We start from the raw sequence: 22,013 nt of genomic DNA on the forward strand, positions 1-22,013 counted from the left end.
CCTGTGTTTGAAGGGAGCTGGGGTCATCCTGCCCTGTGCTTTTCTTGTGCGTGTGTATGTGTGTGTCTGTCCACATGCCATCAGAAGGACAGGACAGACAAATGGGAATGCTCTTAATCTGGTTTGGAGACCATCGTGTGGAACAAGTCTGTGTAGTAATTTCCAGTGACCTTTGGTGCAGGACTACACCTGGGCAGGAGTTCCTCAACAAATATTTGAAAAATTTCCCTTTCTCCTCTTTTTTTTTTTTTTTCTTTTTTCCCTAACACAAAATGGAAGAACAAAACTTCAGAGCTCTTATTTTCTGACCAGTCTTTCTTAGTCTAGTTACATCTGTCTAACTTGAGAGCAAGTGCTCTCTGCCACATTGCTGGCCATGGGGAGCAAATACACAGAGGGAAGAGTGCTATCTACTCAATCACCAACTAGTGGCAGCTTTGAAGTTCCTGTTTGGAAGCCTTCCCAGCAAGAACTGACCACATCTCATCATGTTTATCTTCTAAGATCTGATGGATCACAGAACTAGTGTGGCATTGCTCTGAGTCAAAAGTTTATGCACAAGTTTATTCATGTTTTGCTTGAGAACAGTGTTGTGTGTCAATGCTGAGAGGCAATTTCTGATCAAATCCAGGAACAGCCTAGGCTGTTTCTCTATAGCCTTTTTCTTTCTTTCTTTTTTTTTTTTTTTTTTCCCTAGTCTGGCAGCTACAGATACTGCTGTCTCCTGAAAACAGCCTGCAGTTAAGGAGGGTGGACTTGCAAGGAATGATTTATACAAAAGTTTTTCAGAATGGCAACTGGATAGAGAAGGGGAAAAACACACACACACACACACCAAAAACAGTAGAAAACAAACAAACTACAAGATGTTTCACCCAAGTCAAGGATCCTTTTTTATATTTTAGACTGTTATTTTTATATTTATCTGTTATGAAGAGCATATCTGAAATCTGCAGTAATTAGTTTCTAAATCAAGTTGGTAAATTTTATTATAAGGTATAGATGCCTTTACAATTATCATATTTTCTTCTGACCCCTTCTTTTCCTCTGCTGCTCTAACCTGCAAAGGCTGTTTGACTGCCCTGAATGCTTTGCATTTTATGTGAAATATATCTTCAAAAGTAAAAGGGACCTGCAGCAGGGGGGCTCCATCTTTAATTTCAGTAAGGTATTTTACACATTTGGGACTTTGTATAAATCATATAGAGACTTTTACCCCTACATTTGGAAAATTAAATAGTCAATTTGCTTAACAATACTATAGATCATATAATTTCAGAATTTGGCTTTAAGGGGCAAGGAACTCTGCAGCTTTCCCGGAGTATAAATTGCAGGTGTTCTGTGGCTTTCAGGATGAGATGCACATGAAGTAATTCCTTAAAACGTATGAGCCAAATGGAGCTGCCCATGCTGAGCTGCACAGTGCCTGGCCCAGCTGGAAGTGGCTGTCAGCATCAGAAATGCTTCACACTCCTGCTGGAGGCTGCTCCTAGCCCCAGTAAGAGCAGCCTGTTTCCAGTGCCATCCGAACATAATGCAATAGCTTCTGACTGCTCCATCCCAGGGACGGTCATAACTACTTCCACCTGGGTTTTTTGTTAGTCAGCTTGAAGATCTTCCTTTCACTCATTTGCCTTTGAAAAAAAGTTCGTCTGTTAACAATCAGCTAGGTGTCATGTTTGCTTGCAAAGCACCTGCAACAACACATAATTTCTGCTTTGCTTATGTCAAACAAGACAGCCAAGAATTTCACGCCCATGCTGATTTATGCTATTCTGGTTGGAATTACATTGGAAGTGCATTAATTTCATGTGTTCTGCTGAAGTTTGCTTTATTTTCTTGTGCCAATATCAACTACTCGGGACAATTTTATATTAGCATTATCAAGTTCACAATATAGTGCTGAATATTTTGTGTTTCCTTTGTAGGAGAATTGCCAATGACCGTAGATCTTACATTTCCAAGTGTTAGAGCTGTGTTCTAAATGTTTACCGTGGGGTTTGGACTACTGTACACGTGCACTGCCTGTGATTTGTGTCTGTCTTAGAACTGTTTAAGAAACAAGGGAATTTAAGATTGTCTTGTTTTTCAGAAAGGTTGTGAAGTGTTTTTTTTTTTTTTTTTTTTTTTTTTGTAATTGATTATTATAATTATAAAGAAAAAGCTGTCTAGCGAAGGAATGTGAGGAAAGAGGCAAAAGGAGCTAGGAATAGAAGGCAATGCTGTGTATTTCCATCCAGTTGCCTAACAGGCTACAAAGCTTTGTTAGCCTGTAGTACTGGTGCTACTGCATGACAATTTCAGCTACTGTTACAGCTTTTGAGATTACATACCCTAGTATAGGACTCTTCGGTTGTTTTCAAAAAAGATGTGTAGCCTACAATGGGGGAGGTGGGAAGTTTCACTGAGAGCTGGAGATGTCCTGCCTTGGGGGCCCTGATGGATACATGGGGAGAGCTGTTACTGGCCCCAGCTCCAGCCTAGGAAATGGAAGTGGACTGGAGCTGGTCCCTTGCCCTGACTACAGGAGGGGAAGGCATGTTCCTTTCATCTTGCGGGAGAAAGAAGGGACATTGCTCTCCCCACGGAGACGATTCCAGCCTCTTGTGCCTGTGGAAACTGGGGGAGAAGGAGGGGAGTTATGCTCTTAGTCCTGGGACAGCTGCCTCCGCTCTTGCTGCACGGCCTCCAGAGAGGAACTTTACTTTCCTCACATCTCTTCTTTCCACTGACATCCCTTCCAGTCGGATTGGCACCTAAAGAGGGAGACTCTGCCAGGGGCTTCACACAGAGTATTGCAAAGAAGTGCTTCCCTGAGCTGGCTCTGTCACACATACCTCCTGCTGCTGGAGCCCAGTGCTGTCTGTGACTTAGCATTTAGTCAGCAGGCTTGCTGATCCAAAGGGCTTATGCGCTAATTAGTTCTTTGCTGTGCCTCTTCCTTCCCCTGCAAGGCTGCATGTCCCTCAGGCATTGCATGTGGGGCAGAGGCCAGTGCTCTTGGCAAGCTCCTCAGTGGTGCCTTGCAAGCCACAAATGACATGAAGATATTGGTTGAAAAGTCTCATCTTAACAGCTTGTTAAAGCTGTTTGTTATCTTTCCTCATGTAATACAGTTCAGCTCAGCAAAGAAAATAAATGTACTTGGCCTAATAAAATTTTATGTACCTCCCAATTTTTTGTGAATCTGTATAACAAAAAACTTTGGAGAAACTGTGCTTGATACATAATGTTACCTTAAAGTAACATTAAGAATTTCTAAATAAAAAAGAAAATCTCTCTTTTTATTAAATTTTATTAAGCATGTTATGGATATAAAATATCATCTTTTCATGGTTATTTTCTGATTTAGGGCATGCTTTCTTTCTTATATTAGTATAGACAGATAATTTTTTCTGTGCTATGTCAAAACAGACTCAAAGCAACTCCCCATTTCCATGGGTTGGGTCCTTACTGGTATGTTCTCTTTAATATCTTCCCAGTTCCCTTGAATATCTTTATCTCCAGATCTCTTGAATATCTTGGTTAGTGATCTGGACAAGGGGATCAAGTGCACCCTCAGTAAGTTTGCAGATGACACCAAGTTGGGCAGGAGTGTTGATCTGCTCGAGGGTAGGAGGGCTCTGCAGGAGGATCTGGGTAGGCTGCACCAATAGGCTGAGGCCAACTGTATGAAGTTCAACAAGGCCAAGGGCTGGGTCCTGCACTTGGGGCACAACAACCCCAAGCAGTGCTACAGGCTGGGGGAAGAGTGGCTGGGAAGCTGCCCGGAGGAAAGGGATCTGGGGGTATTGGTCAATAGCTGGCTGCATATGAGCCAGCAGTGTGCTCAGGTGGCCAAGAAGGCCAACAGCATCCTGGCTTGTATCAGGAATAGTGCAGCCAGCAGGACCAGGGCGGTGATTGTCACCCTGTACTCAGCTCTGGTGAGGCCGCACCTCAAGTACTGTGTTCAGTTTTGGGCCCCTCACTACCAGAAGGACATCGAGGTGCTGGAGCGTGTCCAGAGAAGGGCAACAAAGCAGGGTAATGAATCTAGAGAACAAGTCTTTGAGGAGCGGCTGAGGGAGCTGGGGTTGTTTAACCTGGAGAAAAGGAGTCCTGGGGGGAGCCCTCATCACACTCTACAACTACCTCAAAGGAGGCTGTAATGAGGTGGGGGTCAGTCTCTTCTCCCAAGCACCAAGTGATAAAACAAGAGGAAATGGCCTCAAGTTGCACCAGGGGAGGATTAGTTTGTATAGTAGGAAAAATTTCTTCACTGAAATGTTTGCAAACCATTGGAATGGGCTGCCCAAGGAAGTGGTTGCATCACTTTCCCTGGAGGTCTTCAAAAGATGTGTAGATGTGGTGCTGAGGGTCATGGTTCAGTGGTAGTCCTGGCAGTAGTAGGTTAAAAGTTGAATTAGATGATCTTAGAGGTCTTTTCCAACCTGAATGATTCTGTGATTCTATATTGCAATACAATCACCATCAATCAGGAAAACTCTCCTGTATCACAGCATTCAATCTTGTGATTTGAAAGAATTTACATGCATAATTTCACTGCATTTCAAAGACATTTCACTGCACTTAGCTGCTTTCAAGCTTCTACCCTGTATTTTAAATATCTGTTTTGTTCTATAGCTCAAATACCAGAACACCGAATATATCAAATATTATGTTGTTCCTGTACCTGACACTTAATGGACATAGAAAGAAAAAAAAACCCTTCCAGTTCTGAGGAGCCCAATATTGATAAAGATGCAGTCTTGTGGTGGGTTTAGTGCTGCAATGCAAAGGGAGAAAGGGTTGGAAGTATGCTGCATAAGCACTCCTTACCCTATTAAGACGGACAAGTACATTGTTTTTTGAAAGCTCATTTGTACAGTTATTTATATGCAGTTGTACATATAAAGGGGTCTGTATTTTAGTCATGACAATAGAACACAGGTTCATGATATGTCTTGTTTGATACAATACTGAGATATGCCAATGGTGATGTCAATGTCTTTAGTTGTCACCTGTTTTTAACAGAAAAGCCTACGGGTAGTTTCAGTATTTTCAGTTAGGTGTTTGAAATGTGCAGTGATGTAGATTTTAAGATATTTGACTAGATAAAGCAATGGGCAAGTATTCAGGAGATCTGGGGCCTATCTGGTTCTCTAGAAACCTTAAATAAATCTCAGTCCTTCTTCTGTAGTTCCCCACTGATAATAAAATTCCCAATGATAATAAAATCATACAGAGTATTAAACTAATAACATGCCTGTTCCTCAGAAACATGATCTGTGGGTAACTCCATTAATAATAGTGGTGCATTTGTCTTCAGTAGTGATAAGGGTCATATACTAATATGACTTAGAGACATATAATTGCTAATTATTCAATATTGGCCTGATCCTTGAAAGCTGAACTCTGACAGCTGGATCAGATCCTGTATAAATAAAAGAAATTTATTTTTTTTTTGACTTGAATAGTGTATTTGTCTTGTTCATTTTCTCTCTATATAACTGACTGGACAAAGGGAAAAAGTGTAGAAAGGAGGACCTGGGGAACTACAGACTGGTGAGCCTCACCTCTGTGCCTGGGAAGATCATGGAACAGATCTCCTGGAAGCAATGTCAAGGCACATGCAGGACAAGGAGGTGATCTGAGGTAGCCAACATGGCTTCACCAAGGGCAAACTGTGCCTGACCAATCTGGTGGCCTTCTGTGCTAGAGTGACTGTGTCCGTTGTCAAGGGAAGACTGACTGATGTCATCTACCTGGACATCTGTAAGGTCTTTGACACAGTCCCACACAATATTCTTGTCTCTAAATTGGAGAGATGATTTGAAAGGTGGGCTATTCAGTGGATAAGGAGCTAGCTGGATGGGCTGAGCCAGACAATTGCAGTCAATGGCTCCATGTCCAGGTGGAGGCTGGTGATGAGTGGTGTCCCTCAGGGGTCTGTCTTGGGACCGGTGCTGTTTAATATCTTTATCAATGACATAGACAGTGGGATCGAGTGCACCCTCAGCAAGTTTGCAGATGACACCCAGCTGAGTGGTGCAGTTTGTTGAAAAGTGTCTTCTCTGCCATTGTTAGCTTTCCAGAGGGGTAGTTTTTTTTGCTGTTTATGAGAGGTAAGGAAGGTTCTCACAGAATGCATCATCCTGGTCCTTTCAGTAGAGTGTTTGCTGAAGGTTTTATTTAAGCATTTATTTAATGCCTATGGTCAAATGTTTGGACTCCGGGGCAGTTCCAGACAATTTAATTCCTTACTTTCCAAGAGAACTGTAGTTGTAGTAGTTAATGTTGTTTGTGATTATCATCTTTGCACTAGATTTTTCTCCTGAGGGTATGTGAACATTTTGGAAGATATCTGGCCAAAAATACACTTCTGTGTTACTTCATTATTATTCTTCTACGTCTCCCATTCCGTGATTTTTTTCTATTTTATTTCTTTAGAAGGGATATGCTTTCTTCATTATAGTGGATAGTCTTGAAAAAAATATTTAGAAGGCCTTGATCTGTATTTTACATCTAGCAATAGAAAAGATCACCTGTCTGAACAAATATAAGACCTAAACAGGCTGAAATAGATTGTTTATGTTGGAGATTTCTGTATACAGTTTGGGGACAAAATCTGCTGTCAGTTAAGATAGTGTAAACTCTGACTGAATCTGTTGTGGATTGCTCTGCATTCATGGACAAAATTGAAAACATAACACACCTCACTTTTTTTTTTCTTTTTTTCTGTTGTTTGTTTCTTTTTGTATTTTAAGGTACTAGAGCATCTTGTTACTCCATTTGCAAAGGTAACATCTGAATTTACCAAAGATAGCTTTTTTTCTAAAATTGTATTTTTGTTTATTTATCTCTCAGAAGCTATGTGGAAAATAAGGTTTCAATACCTGGTTAGCACAGTGTTAGTTTCCTCAACTGATTTTACAATCTGGGGGATCCCGGAGAGAGCTGTGGGACTGCTGGGCATTGTTGATCAGTAGGGATTGAGGCCAAAGCTTGTAATGTATTGACAATAAATGCAACCTGACCTCGGTCATCATCACAACTGTCTTTTGTTCTCTAGGGTTCCAGTGTGTGCACTGAATCTGGTGGGATGATTAGTGATTCTGTTTTCTGCTGTCCTGTGATGCCTGGTTTAGTTCACTTAAAAGAGCCATTTGACTTTCTGACCGGTTCGTTGCATTCGGTACTGCCTAGTTCCACGCAGTTATACATGTACCTTCAAGGGGGAGGAAACATTGCATATTATTTCTTTGCTGTATACGCTTGTAAAATAACAGTATTTACATAAGGGGAAAAGGAGGTGGCTGTATATCTCAGAGATGCTAAAGGGTCATTTCTAATCTTTGCGGAAGAAACAAATAACAAGGATGATGTGGATAGGAAGTGAGGGCCTTATCTTTATATATATTTTTTTCTCTCTCTAGTAGGAGCACCATACATCCCTCATAAATAATTGAGTGTATTCAGGTCTTTTTACTTTTTCTAAACAAGTTGATTATCGCAGGGTTAATACTCCTGAGTAGTGCTGGGCTGGTGGGTACCTGTAATCCTCCATTCCCAGAGCACCAGGGTGAACTTCTTCATAGCACAGAGCAGCTCAGCTCTGGCCAGAAAGGTCACCTGGTGGCTTTTCTGGTGTGTATTTGGAATGAAATAGGAAAATATTGGTCATGGTGGTTGCTGCATAGCGGTAGATACATCAGATGTGAGAGACGTGCAGTGCTCTCTATATGTTATGCTATATAATGTTATTTTATTTTACTGCTCTGATCCAGTCGGTAATAGTCTTTCTTTTGTTTAGCCATAGATGACACCTTATAAGCTCTATTTGCATTAGTATTCACTTGAACAATGTAAAAGCAATGGAGAAGAGAAGTAAAATTACCCTGTTAACTGCAATAAATAAATGGTAAGATTTTAATGCATAAGAGTAAAATAGGGAAATACTGCCAAAGGCCTGTCAGAGTGTAATTTATTATTTCCATTCAGAAATCCAGGGTGGAATTCTGCACGAAATTCAAGTTTCATCTGCAGAACTGTTGCCCAGAAGAATTTTCATTAACTTTTACATTCTTAAGGCAAAAAAAAAAAAGTTAAAAATAAATCCAAATCAGTTTTGAAGGATACTTTCTAGAGATTACATTTCAAATGACTTTTAAGGATGAGAAAACAAAACCAAAGACTTTGTTTTGATGTTTTATGTCTTGGTTTTGATATTTTTTTCCACTGGATGGTAAAAGAATAAATTAATCTCCCTTCCTCTATACTCCTATCTGACCACTGAGGATAAAACTTACATCACTTACATGGTTTAGTGATTTGCATGTTGTGAAGATGTTCTGTACAGACGGACAGCAGATTTGATCTCTTATTTGTGATGTACATGTGACTTAATCACTTTGGGTAGTCACTGGAACAGATAATCCTTGTGGAGCTTAAGGAAGTGCTACAAAATCAGGGTATGATCTTGCAATCCTTGATTACTTGACTGAGGACCATGAGCTCTACTTTTAATGATTGGTGCTGAAAGGTATAAAGACAGCTAATGAGATTTTCAGGTGGACACTTAGGAAAACTTTACTTGGCAACTTCATCTTCATGCACTCACAGACTTTGCTGGATATTGCCCGGAATGTGTATTTTAATATGGGATTATGAATGCAAAGGCTTTATTTTATTCTAACCTAAATATGTTTGTGATTAAATGTAAGAGTGTGGATCAACTGGTTTTATTTCCTAAATGGCTTAAAGAAAAGTGGAGTGCAGCTCCTCCTTTAAAAGCAGACGAGGTGTCTTCTTCAGTGGTTTGAGTGAATGTCCTCTGCTTTTTTCAGCTTGTTTGCTGAGGAGGTATGGATTCAGGAAAGAGGAAAAACTGTTAACCTGCTGGCTTCCAGCAGTTTGGCGAGTGGGTTGGAACAGCACTAGCCCCTAATGATGATTGAAATGTGGTGTTTTTTTTTTTTGTTTGTTTGTTTGTTTTTTCCCTATCTGAGAATCCCTTACTAAAGGACGATGCCTATTTTCTATTTTGCAAAGTTATAGCATAGATTGTAATAGCTGTGCTGTTCGGGGGTTCACCAACCCCAGAAATCTGGCAGCCCTCCACAATTCCTCCTTCCAAAATCCTATGAACAGCAGGAAGGGGGACAGGGATGGACTAGCTGGTTTCTCTGCCTGCACACACGTTGGTCTGACTACCAGTTCCTCTCAGTTCTTTGGCTACCTACATGTTTTTCTGTCCTGTTCTTCCCAGTGCTGTGTCCCACCACCTTAGGAAGGAACGTATATTTTGTGCTGTTTTTGAGACCTATATTTATGTTGTAGATATTCTCTTACATTTGCAGAAATGGGGAAATTGGTGGAAGAGCATTCTGAAGCTCTGGGACAGGTTATAGAAAAGAGTTCTTACTAGGACTTCAGCTGAGACTGAAACATAGGCTACTGGCAAGTGGAGTTTCATGGATGTTGAGCCTCTATGAGGAAGTGACATTTATGGTGGCAGACAGATAGTGGTTTTTTTTTCTTTCTTGCTTTCTTGCCTTTTTTTTTTTTTTTTTTTCCTTTTCTGGCAGCTGCAGGTAAACTACATTTTAATCTTGTTTGTTTTCTTATCTTTTGTGGTAGCAGTATTCAGAACTGTTTGGAGATTCTTCCTAATCTAATTATTGCAGAAATCCAAGTATCTGAACGCAAGTAAAGCAAGCTATACAGAATTTTTCTTGTCTTAGACTACTTAACAGCTTATATTTGAGGAATGATTTCAGCATCTCAGGGCTAGAATGGAATATTAATAATCAGTTCAGACTGAAGAATAATGCTTTCACTGGTTTTCAGTGAATAGCATCAGCCCGAGAAAATCAAAGCATCTGTGCCCTCTTCCCCATAGGAGGAGCATGTGCAGCCACTGTGCAGTAGTTCACATGCTAAAATACATATTGCCCAAACTAGTTGAGCAATTTTTAAAGTTGCCTTCATACATATTTATAGAGTGAATGAATTATTAGAGTGTCTGGCTTCTCTTTACACTTCATTGTTGAAATTTATGCCTATATGATCAGGTATCCATTACACTCTGCCATTTCACTGCTCAGCCACTTTCCCAGAGGATAATTTATTTATTCGTTTTATCTGCTTGTTTATAAAACTAGTATGGAAAGGAATTTTACATAAGAGAAAATGAGGTTTTGGCTGCAGGGAGGAAATATGGAGCATAAGAGAACAGCTAGAAACCCTGCAGGCTAAGAGGATGCTGTGTTTCAATGGTGTTGTTACATCCTTCAGTGGTACATCAATACTATATTATGTCGGAAGCAACCCCTGCAGTTTCCCAGCCAGAGTGTCTTGTGAAGTCTCTGAGACAGCAGATAATGGGACAAATTTGGGATTTTCAAGGGTCCTTAAAAGAGACTTTATTCTTTTTTTTTTCTTTTTTTCTTTTTTTCTTTTTTTTTTCTTCTTTTAAAGTTACATTAAAAACCAGAGCTTCCTAATAACACTTTCTTGGCCTTTATACATTTAATTCCTTTTGTTCTTGTTCAAGTGCTATTTTCATTTGAATCTTGTCTGTTTAGGTTTTTATACCATCCTCATCACTTTTGTTTCTGAGTGCATTTGAGTAATATATAAAACGACATGACGAACATCTGTCACATGTTGCTCTTTCATCCTCTCCGCAGGGAAGAATCATGCCTGCAGCGCTATATATTTGTAAGACTTTTGTTGCTGGTTTTGTTTTTTTTTCGATCTGTATACATGTTGCTCTAAGTTTATGTTAGAGCAGGATGGCTCAAAAGAGAACCCTTTGTACTTGGGGTAGAAGGAGGTGAAGGTTTTGATTTATCATCTGAATGCCTCCCACGTAAATATGGAAATGAGTGGCAATACTCAGCCACTTGCTCTCAGCTTTCTAAACCTGCTGATATTTCTGTGGGTTTTGCAAGACATGCTAAGAGGTTATTGAGGGAAAGCTAAACCAAAGGAATTACTTTTGCCTTTGGCTCGGAATGTGGTGAAGTCGGCAGTCATCCTGCTTTGTGTTTGTGATCTGCTTCCAGCTCCTGCAAAACCTCGTCTCTGGGACAAACCTCGCTCACTGCAGTGCTTCCCCTCACAAGTGACAGGCAGGGGAAGTTTACAGATGTGATCAGACATCCTGAGCTCTGTGTCAAAGTACAAGCCTTCACTACAGCAGTGGCAAGTTTTACAGGAACATCCAGGCAAGGAAATGGAGCTAATCGTGGCCTTCTGTATATTGTACAGAGTGGCGTGTAGTAATATGACAGGCAGGAGATTGAAACAAATATTCTAACAATCAGAGTTGTCTGGACATTGCTGTTATAGTGATCAATTCAGCAGGAGCCTAAGGCTGCAAAGTGACCTTAACTGCCTGAGAGAGAGCACTGAAAGTGACTTCCCAGGCTCGTAAGGAAGCTGGCTGCAAAAACTGCTCATTCAGTTTTGGCCAACTGCTCTTGATTAAGACTTGGAAGGTCTGAAAATGGTTACTTGCATCTCGGGTAAAGAAGCTGCTGGAGTGGACAAATCTTTTTTCTCCCCCTTTAAAAATGTACAGAAAATCAGAAAATGTATAGTCCGCCTTTGTAAGAAGCAACTTTTTTTTTTTCTTTTCTGACCAGTTACATGACTTCAGAGCTGCATTTAATTTACTTTCTCATTTCCTTTGCATGTTACGAAATATATTGTAACAATGTTCATTTTTATGTCCAGAGTTCCAGAAACACTGATTCTGGAGGTTTGAATTTTTCAGTGAAAGTTCAGCTGAATCTGGCCTTTGTTAGATGACGCTTTGGGGTTTGTGGGACTATTATCATCATACAATTGACCCCACGTCATATTTACTGTGTAATTTTAATACATAGGTTTCTTTTTCATAAAGGCCATAAGTTTGTCTTTTTTTTATTTTCAGCTTGAGCTTGTGTTTTAGAAGTATGCTCCAGCTTGATTTTAAGTTGTTAAGGGACAAGAAATTCATGATAGGTGAAGTGTTCCAAAGTTAATTATTGAAACTCTTAAAAAAATAAAAACAAAACACCTTCTTCATTTGTAGTGTGTGTTTCTAGCTTCAGCTTCAGTTCAGCTGCTGTCAAACTTGGTTAGGCATTCAAAATTAAAGAAATCCCTAGTATCAAAAATCTCCTCATGCATATATTCTGAGCAGATGACTAAATTACTTCTTAACCTCTGTGCAAGCTACACACCTGAACTTTGTTCAGTGCTATTTGTTTTCCAGATCTCCAGATGTTTCCGTAGCTCCTTTTGAACACTCCCTAATTTATCAACATCTGCTTAAAGCATAGACTCCAAAACCGAGCTCGGTACTCGAGTAATGATCTTATCAAGTTGGAATGCAATGCTAATAACACTTCTGAGTGTTGCTTGAATATTCATCTTGTTATCCATGCAGCGATCATCTTCACACCAGATCACAGGAGGAAAATACCCTCAGTTTTTTATCCACCACTTAGTATAATAATTGTATAGCGAATTATTCTAAAGCACAGAGAATGATAGGATTTATGCCCAATTAGGCAGTAAATCTGCATGAGAAATGGAGCTGTGAACTCTTAAACTGGGGACCTCATCTCACTACTTAGTGCTCCAGAATGTGCATGTATCATGTAAAGTTACTTTTAAAATCATGTTGTAAGTATTGCATGTAAAAGTAACTATTCTGACAAGTGCTGTGGGAAAAAAGGCAGAGGTCAAATATCTGACATTTCTTTGCAGTGAAAATAAAATTCCGTATTAACAGGAGTCTGTCCTCATCCAAAAACTTTGAAAACAGAATTATGTCATGGTGAACAGTGCCCTTTATTAGTAACCCCATCATTAACAGTGACTTAAAAGTTTAAGGCAAAGGCAATTTTGTGAGCTGCAGTAGGAAAGGAGGACAAAGTGATGTTAGATTAAACAATTAATGAGACGACAATCTAAGGGGGATTCCTAATCAGTTTCCCTGTCACAATTTTGAGACAGTAGCGAAGCAGTTAGTTCCCATAGTCCGCTCAAACTCCACAATTAGTAGAGAAGGAAAAAAAAAGTCAAAGTCCATCCTCTTCCCAAAAGGACAGGGTTGGTCTGGTCACAACCACTCGAGTGAGGGGAATACAGCAGTCAGACCACTTAGGAAGTCTGTATTGTTGTTCTTGCATTCGGCTGGTCATCTCTGAGACTTCAGCCTGGACAGGGTAAGCTCGGCCATAGATGGAAGATAAAGGGTGCTTTGAGCTGCCCTTTTCTCTAGGAGAAGGCAACAGGTTGTGCCTGATTGTCTAGGACAGCTTTGCACAACGTACAAGCAAATGGCAGGGTTTTTAGGCATCAGCACCCGGGAGATGGTGTGTGATTTGATCTGATACCTCTTCTGGATGGCCAACTGAGTGGTCAACTATGCAGAAAGTGGGTCCAGACTACCTTCCAGTGGCCAAACACATCAAGATCAGATAATATAGAAGGGACGTGAGGGAAGACATAAGTTCAGGGGACAAGTAGGTGGGTCTGTCACTCACAGGGAGCAAGAGCGGGCAGCTGGGGGGCATAAAGGTATGACTGGAGGGATGCAGAAGACAAAATGAGGTGAAATGAGAGGACTACTGGGAAGAATATACAGGGGGAGACAGGTGGTAGCAGGGAGAGAGAAGATGTGAGGAACAATGGAGGTTTGCAGGGGCAAAGAGGATACATGGACAGAGAGGTGTCCCAGAAGGGTGGGAGGGGACTGGTCAGACACAGGGTGTGCTGGCAGGCGACAGGAGCGTGAACCTGTGTTGAAATCTCGAATGACCTGCTTGTTCGGCTGGTTTGCATGCCGCTGCCGTTGGCTTCATTTGCATGGTTTACATACCAAAAGGATGTAGTTTGCTGGGAAAAGTTATTTAATCTGCAGAAAGCAATTTTAGAAGAAGACTACCCTAGGTGCTTAGGGCTGAAGAATGATACAGCATACAGGAATAAAGTGACTTATAAATAAGAGGAGTTTAGCAATGTTATTTCCATTTGTAAAGTTTTTTCTAGAGATCACGTCAGTATTACAAGTAACAACAATTTTAATGCTGTCTTATCATGGTGGTACTCTGCACATTTATTCTACCGAGTGAAGAGTAAACACAAGCAATAAATAACAAGGGCTTCAGACAGTGTTCGTTTCCTCTGACTCTTGAGATAAAATGCAAAATTGTCTCAGCAGAGTCCTGCTAGAAAGTGGGCGTTTGTTTTTATTTCCCTACTTTCATCTGAAAGTGCAGTTTGGCACTATTCTGTCTTTTTGTCTTGGGTTTGCTGATCCTTAAAAATGAAGCTTACAGCCCTAAATTTACCTTCTGCATTGTGAGGGCAGAGAGTGAGGAACCTGAGTGCATGTGGTGCGGGGTGGGAGATGCTGCTGGCGTCCTCAGGACACCCTCGAGGTGCTGAAACCTGCCCGGCGACTGCGTGTTTGATGCAAGCGTACGGCCAAGAGGCAGAAGCCACTGCTATACATAGGTGTTTGGGATACAGGTGGTGTGCTGTCTTTTACAAGATACCCAAAGAAGGGTGCCATTTACATATAGAAGTGTGCGTATGCACTAACCTATGTTTGTATGTAGTAGTCCAGTGACTTGTAGTCAGCCAGGAATTGGGATGCGCGGGCTGTAAATTCTCTTCTCGCTGGTGAGATCTAATCAATACGTCATTTATTACCTTCTAGTTGATGCCCTCACCCTAGATGCCAGGGCTAGCTTACGCAGTGATAAAACACCCTGCACAGTACTTCTGAAATTATATCAAGAACTGAATACAGGCTGGTCAGCGTTTGCATGTTTTTTTTTTTTTTTTTTTTTTTTTTTTTTTCTCTTTATTTTTTCCTTTAAAGAGTGAAATCTTTGGAACTGAAATTGTCTTCCCTAGCTATTTATCACATACAGTGGGGATGTCATCCCAGCTGAGAACATTTATTTCTGAACTACTTTTTTGGGGGGGTAGTTTGTTCAACTTATCAAAAACCTAAAGTTAAATACTTGAGACCATCCAACCCACTATTATGTATATATAAATAAGCAGAAGAAGAGTGCTTTACTAAATTGTGCATGGTAGGTGGTTGCACTTCTGAGATTTTGGGATAGGTCAGAATGTGTTGAACCTAATTTGTCACGGATTATGTGGATAGAATTAACACCATTTATGGGAAAGCTAACATGGGGTTCTTGTATTGTTATTTTTCAGTATATCTCCAATGAAGTGTGTTAAAATATGTTTAAGAAAAAGATTTAAAGAAATGTTAGCAAGGGTTGCATGATTTTAATTCTGATTAATGAATATTTTTTTTGCTTTGCACGATTGAAGTTAAAAAAATCAACAAACATTTTTCCTTTGAGAAATGGCAGAACTACAGTTGGCTGCATTTCTCTCGTTTTGTGCCTTCCATGCGAACCGAGGTCATGCCACCATTCACTGTGGTGACTTGCTCCCTCCTTTTAAGATCAGATGGAGAGCTACGCAGAACCTTGCTTACTGGTGACCAAATGCATTCTTCTTATATGAAGAGTCATTACTAAATGAAGATAGGATGAATCATAAGTGGATATTTCATGTGGTCTGGCAGGAATGCTGGGGAGCTGGCTGGAGTGTTGAATTAGTTTTGGTCTGTGACTGATATTTCCTTCTGGATCCAGTAAATAATCAGTCTAGGGCCAGCACCTGACTCCTATTAGCATTCCATACCTGGATTAAGACTTTCAGGGGGCATGTTGAGCATGTTGTACATTTGCTGCTGCTGGGTTTTTATATAAACAAAGCTCTAGAAATGGCACAAAAGCCACTCTCCGTAGGGGACAGCCTCTGGCATGGCTACTTTGTGAGCTTTTGGGGTAGAGAGGTCACTGCCATATTTCAACACAGTTGCACAGTTTACCAGGCATGTCATGCCTGTGTAAATGATAAGCCTATAGCTAGTAATTAACTTCTTACTCCAAAACTGTAAGTACTTTTTAAGCAACACATTATTCCCATGCCACACACACACACACAAAAAAAAAAAAAAAAAAAGTATTTGAGTAAATAAATGAAAGAAATTTTCTTCATTTTCAGCAACTGTGAGTTCTTTTGTGAGTCTGCCCTGTACTGCTTAGTGACAAGGTGATGTCAAACTTTGGAATATAGTATCTTTCACTGCAGAAAATAAGCATAGAAGGAATTTTACACTTATAATTTCAGGAAAATTGTGGCTTACAGGAAAAAAGTAATGTTTTGCACTGCAAACAGAAAACTAGTACATCAGTAATTGACTGGACACCGTGATAAATAGCTTAAATGCTGTGCTACAGTGCAGACCAAATTTACACCATACTGATTACAGTCTGTCTGCTTAGACAGTAAGCTGCTTAAGATACAGACTTTTTCTTCATAGAGCACCTACCAGTATCAGGTCTTGATCTCAGGGGTTTTTGTGCAAGCAATGTGGTATATTCCATAATGATATGTGAATAGCAGGACTACTTAGTAAAACTCATTCCTTCCATGACACCATAAAATACTTTTTGCTGAATATCTTCTATATATAGAACAGTGAAGTGTTTAAAAATGAGCTCAGAAATTGCCCTGTGTGGGTGTGGAGTGCCTCCATTTATTTTCTTTTCAACTGGAATGTACCTGGTTGGGTTAGTTCTGTTTTTTTTTTTTTTTTTTTTTTTTTTTTTTTTGTTTTGTTTTCTACTCCTGTGACTGAATCTTTTTTTGTTTCATAGCACATACTCATTTTAGAAAGTTAATATAACCTTTCAAACTTCCAACTTGTAATTCAGTAGTTTATTCTTAACTATATATCAGAAGTTACATAAATGGTAACAGTGGTAGGATGCTAAAAGGAATGGGTAATTATCTACACTGTTTCTAAAATGCTTTTTTTTCTAAATGGCTAATTTATTAACAGCACTTCAAAGCATTCTTTTTGAAAGAAAAAATACATTTTCTCGTCAAGACTGTCTCTAGTCAAAAATGTCTATCAGATTTAAATCTGGACAGGTATATCACTGAATCCAAAAAGTACACTCCTGATCTGAACACCCAGAATTTTAGTAAAGTCATGGAGCTTAAGGGCATGTATAACAACTGAGAACTGGGCCTTAATTAAAAAAAATATATATATCCAAAATTTCTTTCTTACATAGACTGAATTTCTGTGAAAGTTAGCAGCTGTTGTTTAGTTTTTAACACGACAGTTTACTCAGACATTTATTTAAAATATTTATTTTACTCTAATATATTTAAAATAATTAAAATAATAATGACTGCATGGTTTATTTAAAATCTATTGATGTTGTTTTAGATGTAAAAGCAACGAGGCAGATGAAATTAATTTATTTATATTTAGGTACCCTTTGTGTTTTCTGCTTCAATGAATGAATCTTACATTGCATAATGTGTGTTTAAACAATCACAGCTGCATCATTTAGCAATTACAGGGAGTAAAAACTTCTCTTAATGTTCTGTCCTACAGTAGGTATCTCACCTCTGGATCTCTGGCCAGTGGCATCTAGTGCTGGGGCAACAGATGGGAAATCTGGTAGAGTTAAAACTGTGTTCTCACTCTCGTCATCTGTAGTGATCCTTTCAGCTCCTGTCCAAATGAAGAGCAGTTGCTTGGTTAACCGAGCAAAGCGTGCTTGGCTGTTTCTAGATATAGTTCCTAATAGTATTTTTTATTATTATTTTGGAGAGTTGCAAGCTAACTTTGGAAACAGTAATCACAAGAAAATATATTAAATACTTCTGAGAATTAATTAGGTCTTTCCACCTGATAGATTAAAAAAAAAAAAAAAAAAGAAATACACTTAGAAAAGAACAAAACACATTAAATAAAGAAAGACCTAATGAATAAGTTTGATATGTCAAGGAAGAGTTCAGGTTAAAGAAAAAATCACGGGCAGCCTCCATGCCATTATGCTGGTGCCTCTGAGAGGGAAGAGGCACAAATGGTGAAAGAGTTGGTGTATGCTTTTTGCAGTAGCAGAATTTTGTGATTAGCTGAAGTTACACTAACAGCAGGATTTTTTAGCCATGTTGTGGACAGACTAATTCTTCCTCAGGTTTGTTTTTTTTTGTTGTGTTTTGTTGTTGGTTTGTTTGTTTGTTTTCCTAGCATGGAAAGCCAGAATGTGAAGTCTTCCTGTATATTTCAATTTCTTCTTTTTTCTTCTTGGAAAATGAGAAAAGCCTGGTACTCAGTAAAAGGAAAGTAAGCCCGTTTGGGAAGAAAAATACCCATTGCCTGCCTCTTTCAGATTCACCTCCCAGAGGGTCCCAAGAGTTCTCCATTTCTCAGAGCTTTATAGGGCTTGACAGCTTTTAGTCCCCTATAGTGAAAGTCATTTCAGTATGAAGCCATCCAGCGAGGCATTGTTCTTGGGCTTCAAGAGACGGGGCTTTCAATTCTATGAAGTCTGTAAAATATGAAGAAAATATTTAGCAATTCAAGGTAATGAAGGAGCAGCCAATTAGTTACTGCGTAAGCTGACTACGTGAATGGTGTCTGGAGAGCATTCCCACTGCTCTCCCTGCACCTGCCTTGCAGTAGCACTTAGGCATATATTTCTTGATTGCTGTAAAAATCCTCTTTTGGGCTCTGCTGAAAGTAGGATTCCAGTTGACCCAGGCAGTTGATATAATTTGGTATGATAGGTATTTTACTCTTACATAAATATGAATAGTGGAAAAAAATACGAGAAAATGAATGATACAAACAAACAACAAGAAAAAAATGCTAAAAATACACGAACTAAATGTAGCATGTGACCAATAGAATCCAGTTAAGAAAGAGTCCAGCTGTACAAAACAGAAGTGTCCCTTGTGACGAGTGATGAGCAATGCGTATTGGGTGTGCTACTGATTCGGAGAACAATCATTCTATTTTGGGCCTGTTGTGACCAACTATCGCACATTACCTCTTAGGGAAGGCTATTACAGTACCACCCATTATTTCAGCTACACTTAACATTCTCCCAGCATTTGCGTGATAAATCTATTTCTAAAGGCTACAACGAGGCGGTAAATGTTCATTCAGCAACAAAGACAGCTGCAATTAACAATTTAAAAAATGTTAAAATAGAAGCAGAAGTTCACAAAAACAGTTTTGGATTCTGGCACTTCTGTACAGGAATTCAAAAAGTATATAAGTGCTGCAGGGATGGGACTGCCTCTGGTGTGGGTTCGATGGCTCTGTCTGCTCACTGTAGACAGAAAGCTGTGCAATGTGCCTTTGAGACCCAGAAAGTCAGATTATCCAAATTCTCTGAGCCATTAGAAATCCAAGCTGGGGTGCCATGAGTGATCTCTGAGGACCAGTCAGTACCCTCCAGCATGGCAGGCAGGCAGTTTGAATGACTGAATTTGCCTGGAAGAGTCTGATTTCTATAAGGCTGTACAGAAAGACTGGTGCCATCAGGCCCCCTGCACCCTTACTGGTCTTGCTGGTCTTCAAAACCTCATTTGGCACACGCAACCCAGTGTCAACTGGTTCCAGAGGACACCTGTGTCTCTTCTTCATAAAGGAACAGCACACGTGGTACTATAACTTTGCCAAAGCCTCACTTGTGTGATGAACTCACTGCCTGGTAGTATTCCAGCAGATTGGTCACTAATGCTATGTTAAGGCAGAAAAGCTCAATAAAGTTACAGCTGCCCTTGCTCATGGATGGAACTGCTTCTACTTTGAGTAAAAGGTTATATGGACTCTCATTGTTTTTTCCATTCGGTTCATGCTTATATGTCAGGCTGTCTGTTGGGTGAAGGACAACCCTTAGTTCTCTGGAAGATCTCACCGGAGAGGACAGAAGTGAAACATCTGGTTCAGGCCTTCTCTCACCTCTGGTAAATTTACAGTATGCTGCAAATTTGCTAGTCAAGATCGTGCTACCAGTGTGAGAGAGCAACCTCACTCCAAGACATTGTCAAATATTTCTTAGCATGGTCCTCATCCTGCAACAGGCACTGCTTCTGCCTGAAACACGCCAGCATGTATTCTTTGTGCTGGGACATCCAGTCCTCCTCTTCCTCCTTCTGCCAGCAGGCCCCAGTTCAAGACAGACGGGACTCAGCTACTCGTCTTCAGGCCATCACCATTTGAGATTTGACTATGAGCCCTCTGACTGAATTGTACACATCTGCCAACTGATGTGGAGGAGGGCATGTTCCAGGCACCCCACCCAGATCGCGTAGAAGAAAGCTCTTCCTTCCTCCTACTGGACAGCAAGCAGGATTTGGACATTGGTGAGTCTGTTTTGGGGTCTGTGTTTGGGAGAGGGAGGATATGTTGGGGTACCTCTGGATAATTTTAAAGGGAACACCTTTGAGGCTGTAGTCATGTAAAGGAAGGCAAGGACAAGGACAAGGACAAGCTCAGCTCAGACCACTGGGTCTTTTGCATGACTGGGACCTAGCACCTTTCAAGTTTCTTTGCTAAGATTAAGAGCAGGCTTTTCAGACTGTCTAGAAAAAAAAAATAAAAAAGTGTATGCTCAGCTATTGCTTGTGCAACAGTCTGACCCATCGCTGATCAGGACAGTCGTGGTAGGGTGACAGCCTTATCCTTGTCTTTCTTCACAGAGCCATCAGGCAAAATGGCTTGGAGTGGATGGATTTTCCTGTGTCCTACTGCCTCTCCAGCAGAAGTCCAGACTGCAGAGGGCATGCCAACTGTGTACAGATCTCCTGGCTCCAGCAGGCCTGTAGGAGTGCCACCAGGCCATAGCAAAGCCCACTAAGAAGGAGGATGAGCAGGAAGTGTAGCTGCAGGAGGACCGTGTACAGCAGAGGTTTGGTGCATCCGAGAGCCTCTGAAGTAGAAGAACCTCATGGTGCATGAGGAGTTCCTGGCACTTCTTACTCCAGACATGAAAGCTCCTCTGACATTTTCCTGGGGAACTCCATAACCTCCTATCATGTGGAGACAGCCAGTCATCACACACCACTTCTAAGCAGAGAAAGCGTTGACAGCATCTGATGTGATGGCTGGCTTTGTGAGCTTTTGTGTTTTCAAGCCTAGGAAGTCCACTCAAATGAGTGCATCAATGGGCGATACAGCTTTGGAGGAGGCACCTCCAAACCTATTGATACTGGTAGTGAGATGGTCATGGTCTTAGGTGGGACTGAAGGTCACAGTATTCTCTCTTTTGTTTATGTTTTTATTTTTGTTGTCCTTGACCTTGACATTTGCAGGAGAAGGTACCCTGTCACAGTCTGGTAATTCTAATTAAGCTTGAATACTTTCCAATGTAATGAGGAATTGGGCAGACTCATGGGCCATTATCAGAGGGCAGAGAAGACTAGCAATCTTCATATCTTGCTTACTGCATTTCAACAGATATATACTGATGCAACACATATACTCTTTAGCAGATTGCCCTTGAGAATGTGGAATATTTTTGTTCTCTTTCTCTCTGTAATGAGAAGAATAAAGCCCAAGGAGGGCCCTTTGGTTCATATAATTTGCCTGAACTTAGGGCCTCACTCACTAGGAGTGTCCAGTTTCCCAGTCTTTGTAGCAGAACTGTGCCTGATCTGATCTTGTCCCAGTAAACAAGGGTACCCTGTGTGAAAATTTATATGTGGGGCAATTCTGCTTGTGGATTTGGAGTGTCTGCTGGATTCAACAAGAACAGCTGTCCTGTATTTAAATGTCATCTCTTTTAGCTTGTTAGTGTCCCACTGTGGTAGGTAATCCATGGAGTTAGATGTTGGTTGGCTTTCAGGTCTGTGCCTTGCCAGCAACTTTTCTACATAAGGTTAATACAGTTGCCTTGCACTTGTCAAACCGGAAAACAAATGTGATAACAAATAAAGTATTTTTTGCTCTAGACAGTATGTGCCTGTTCTCTGTACTGCGTGTCCTTTGGGATGACTCTTAGCTTTATATCTGCCTCAGCCATCCTAAGGAGTTTAAATGCCACTTGTCCAAGGGTTGGGAGCCAATTTGGGGATGAACTGTTAGTTTCTTGTAGAAAGGATCTCTGGGAAGAGACAAA

At 40.4% G+C, this 22,013-nt stretch overlaps 1 protein-coding gene across 9 annotated transcripts in view; it reads left to right on the top strand.

The window, feature by feature from the left end:
• Nucleotides 1-22,013, top strand: part of MAGI2 (membrane associated guanylate kinase, WW and PDZ domain containing 2) — a 774,790-nt gene that overhangs the window by 13,356 nt on the left and 739,421 nt on the right. Inside the window, exons 2-3 of one of the 9 annotated variants that reach the window (XR_005817298.1) lie at nt 20,060-20,259; nt 20,596-21,845. The exons of the other annotated variants lie outside the window; for them this stretch is intronic. The gene's annotated coding sequence lies outside the window, so the exon portion shown is untranslated. Of the gene's footprint in view, nt 1-20,059; nt 20,260-20,595; nt 21,846-22,013 lie in introns of those variants that run through there. 9 annotated transcript variants of the gene reach the window in all.

Source organism: Cygnus olor, chromosome 1, assembly GCF_009769625.2.
Source record: "Cygnus olor isolate bCygOlo1 chromosome 1, bCygOlo1.pri.v2, whole genome shotgun sequence".
In the NCBI taxonomy this organism is placed as follows: Eukaryota; Metazoa; Chordata; class Aves; order Anseriformes; family Anatidae; genus Cygnus; species Cygnus olor.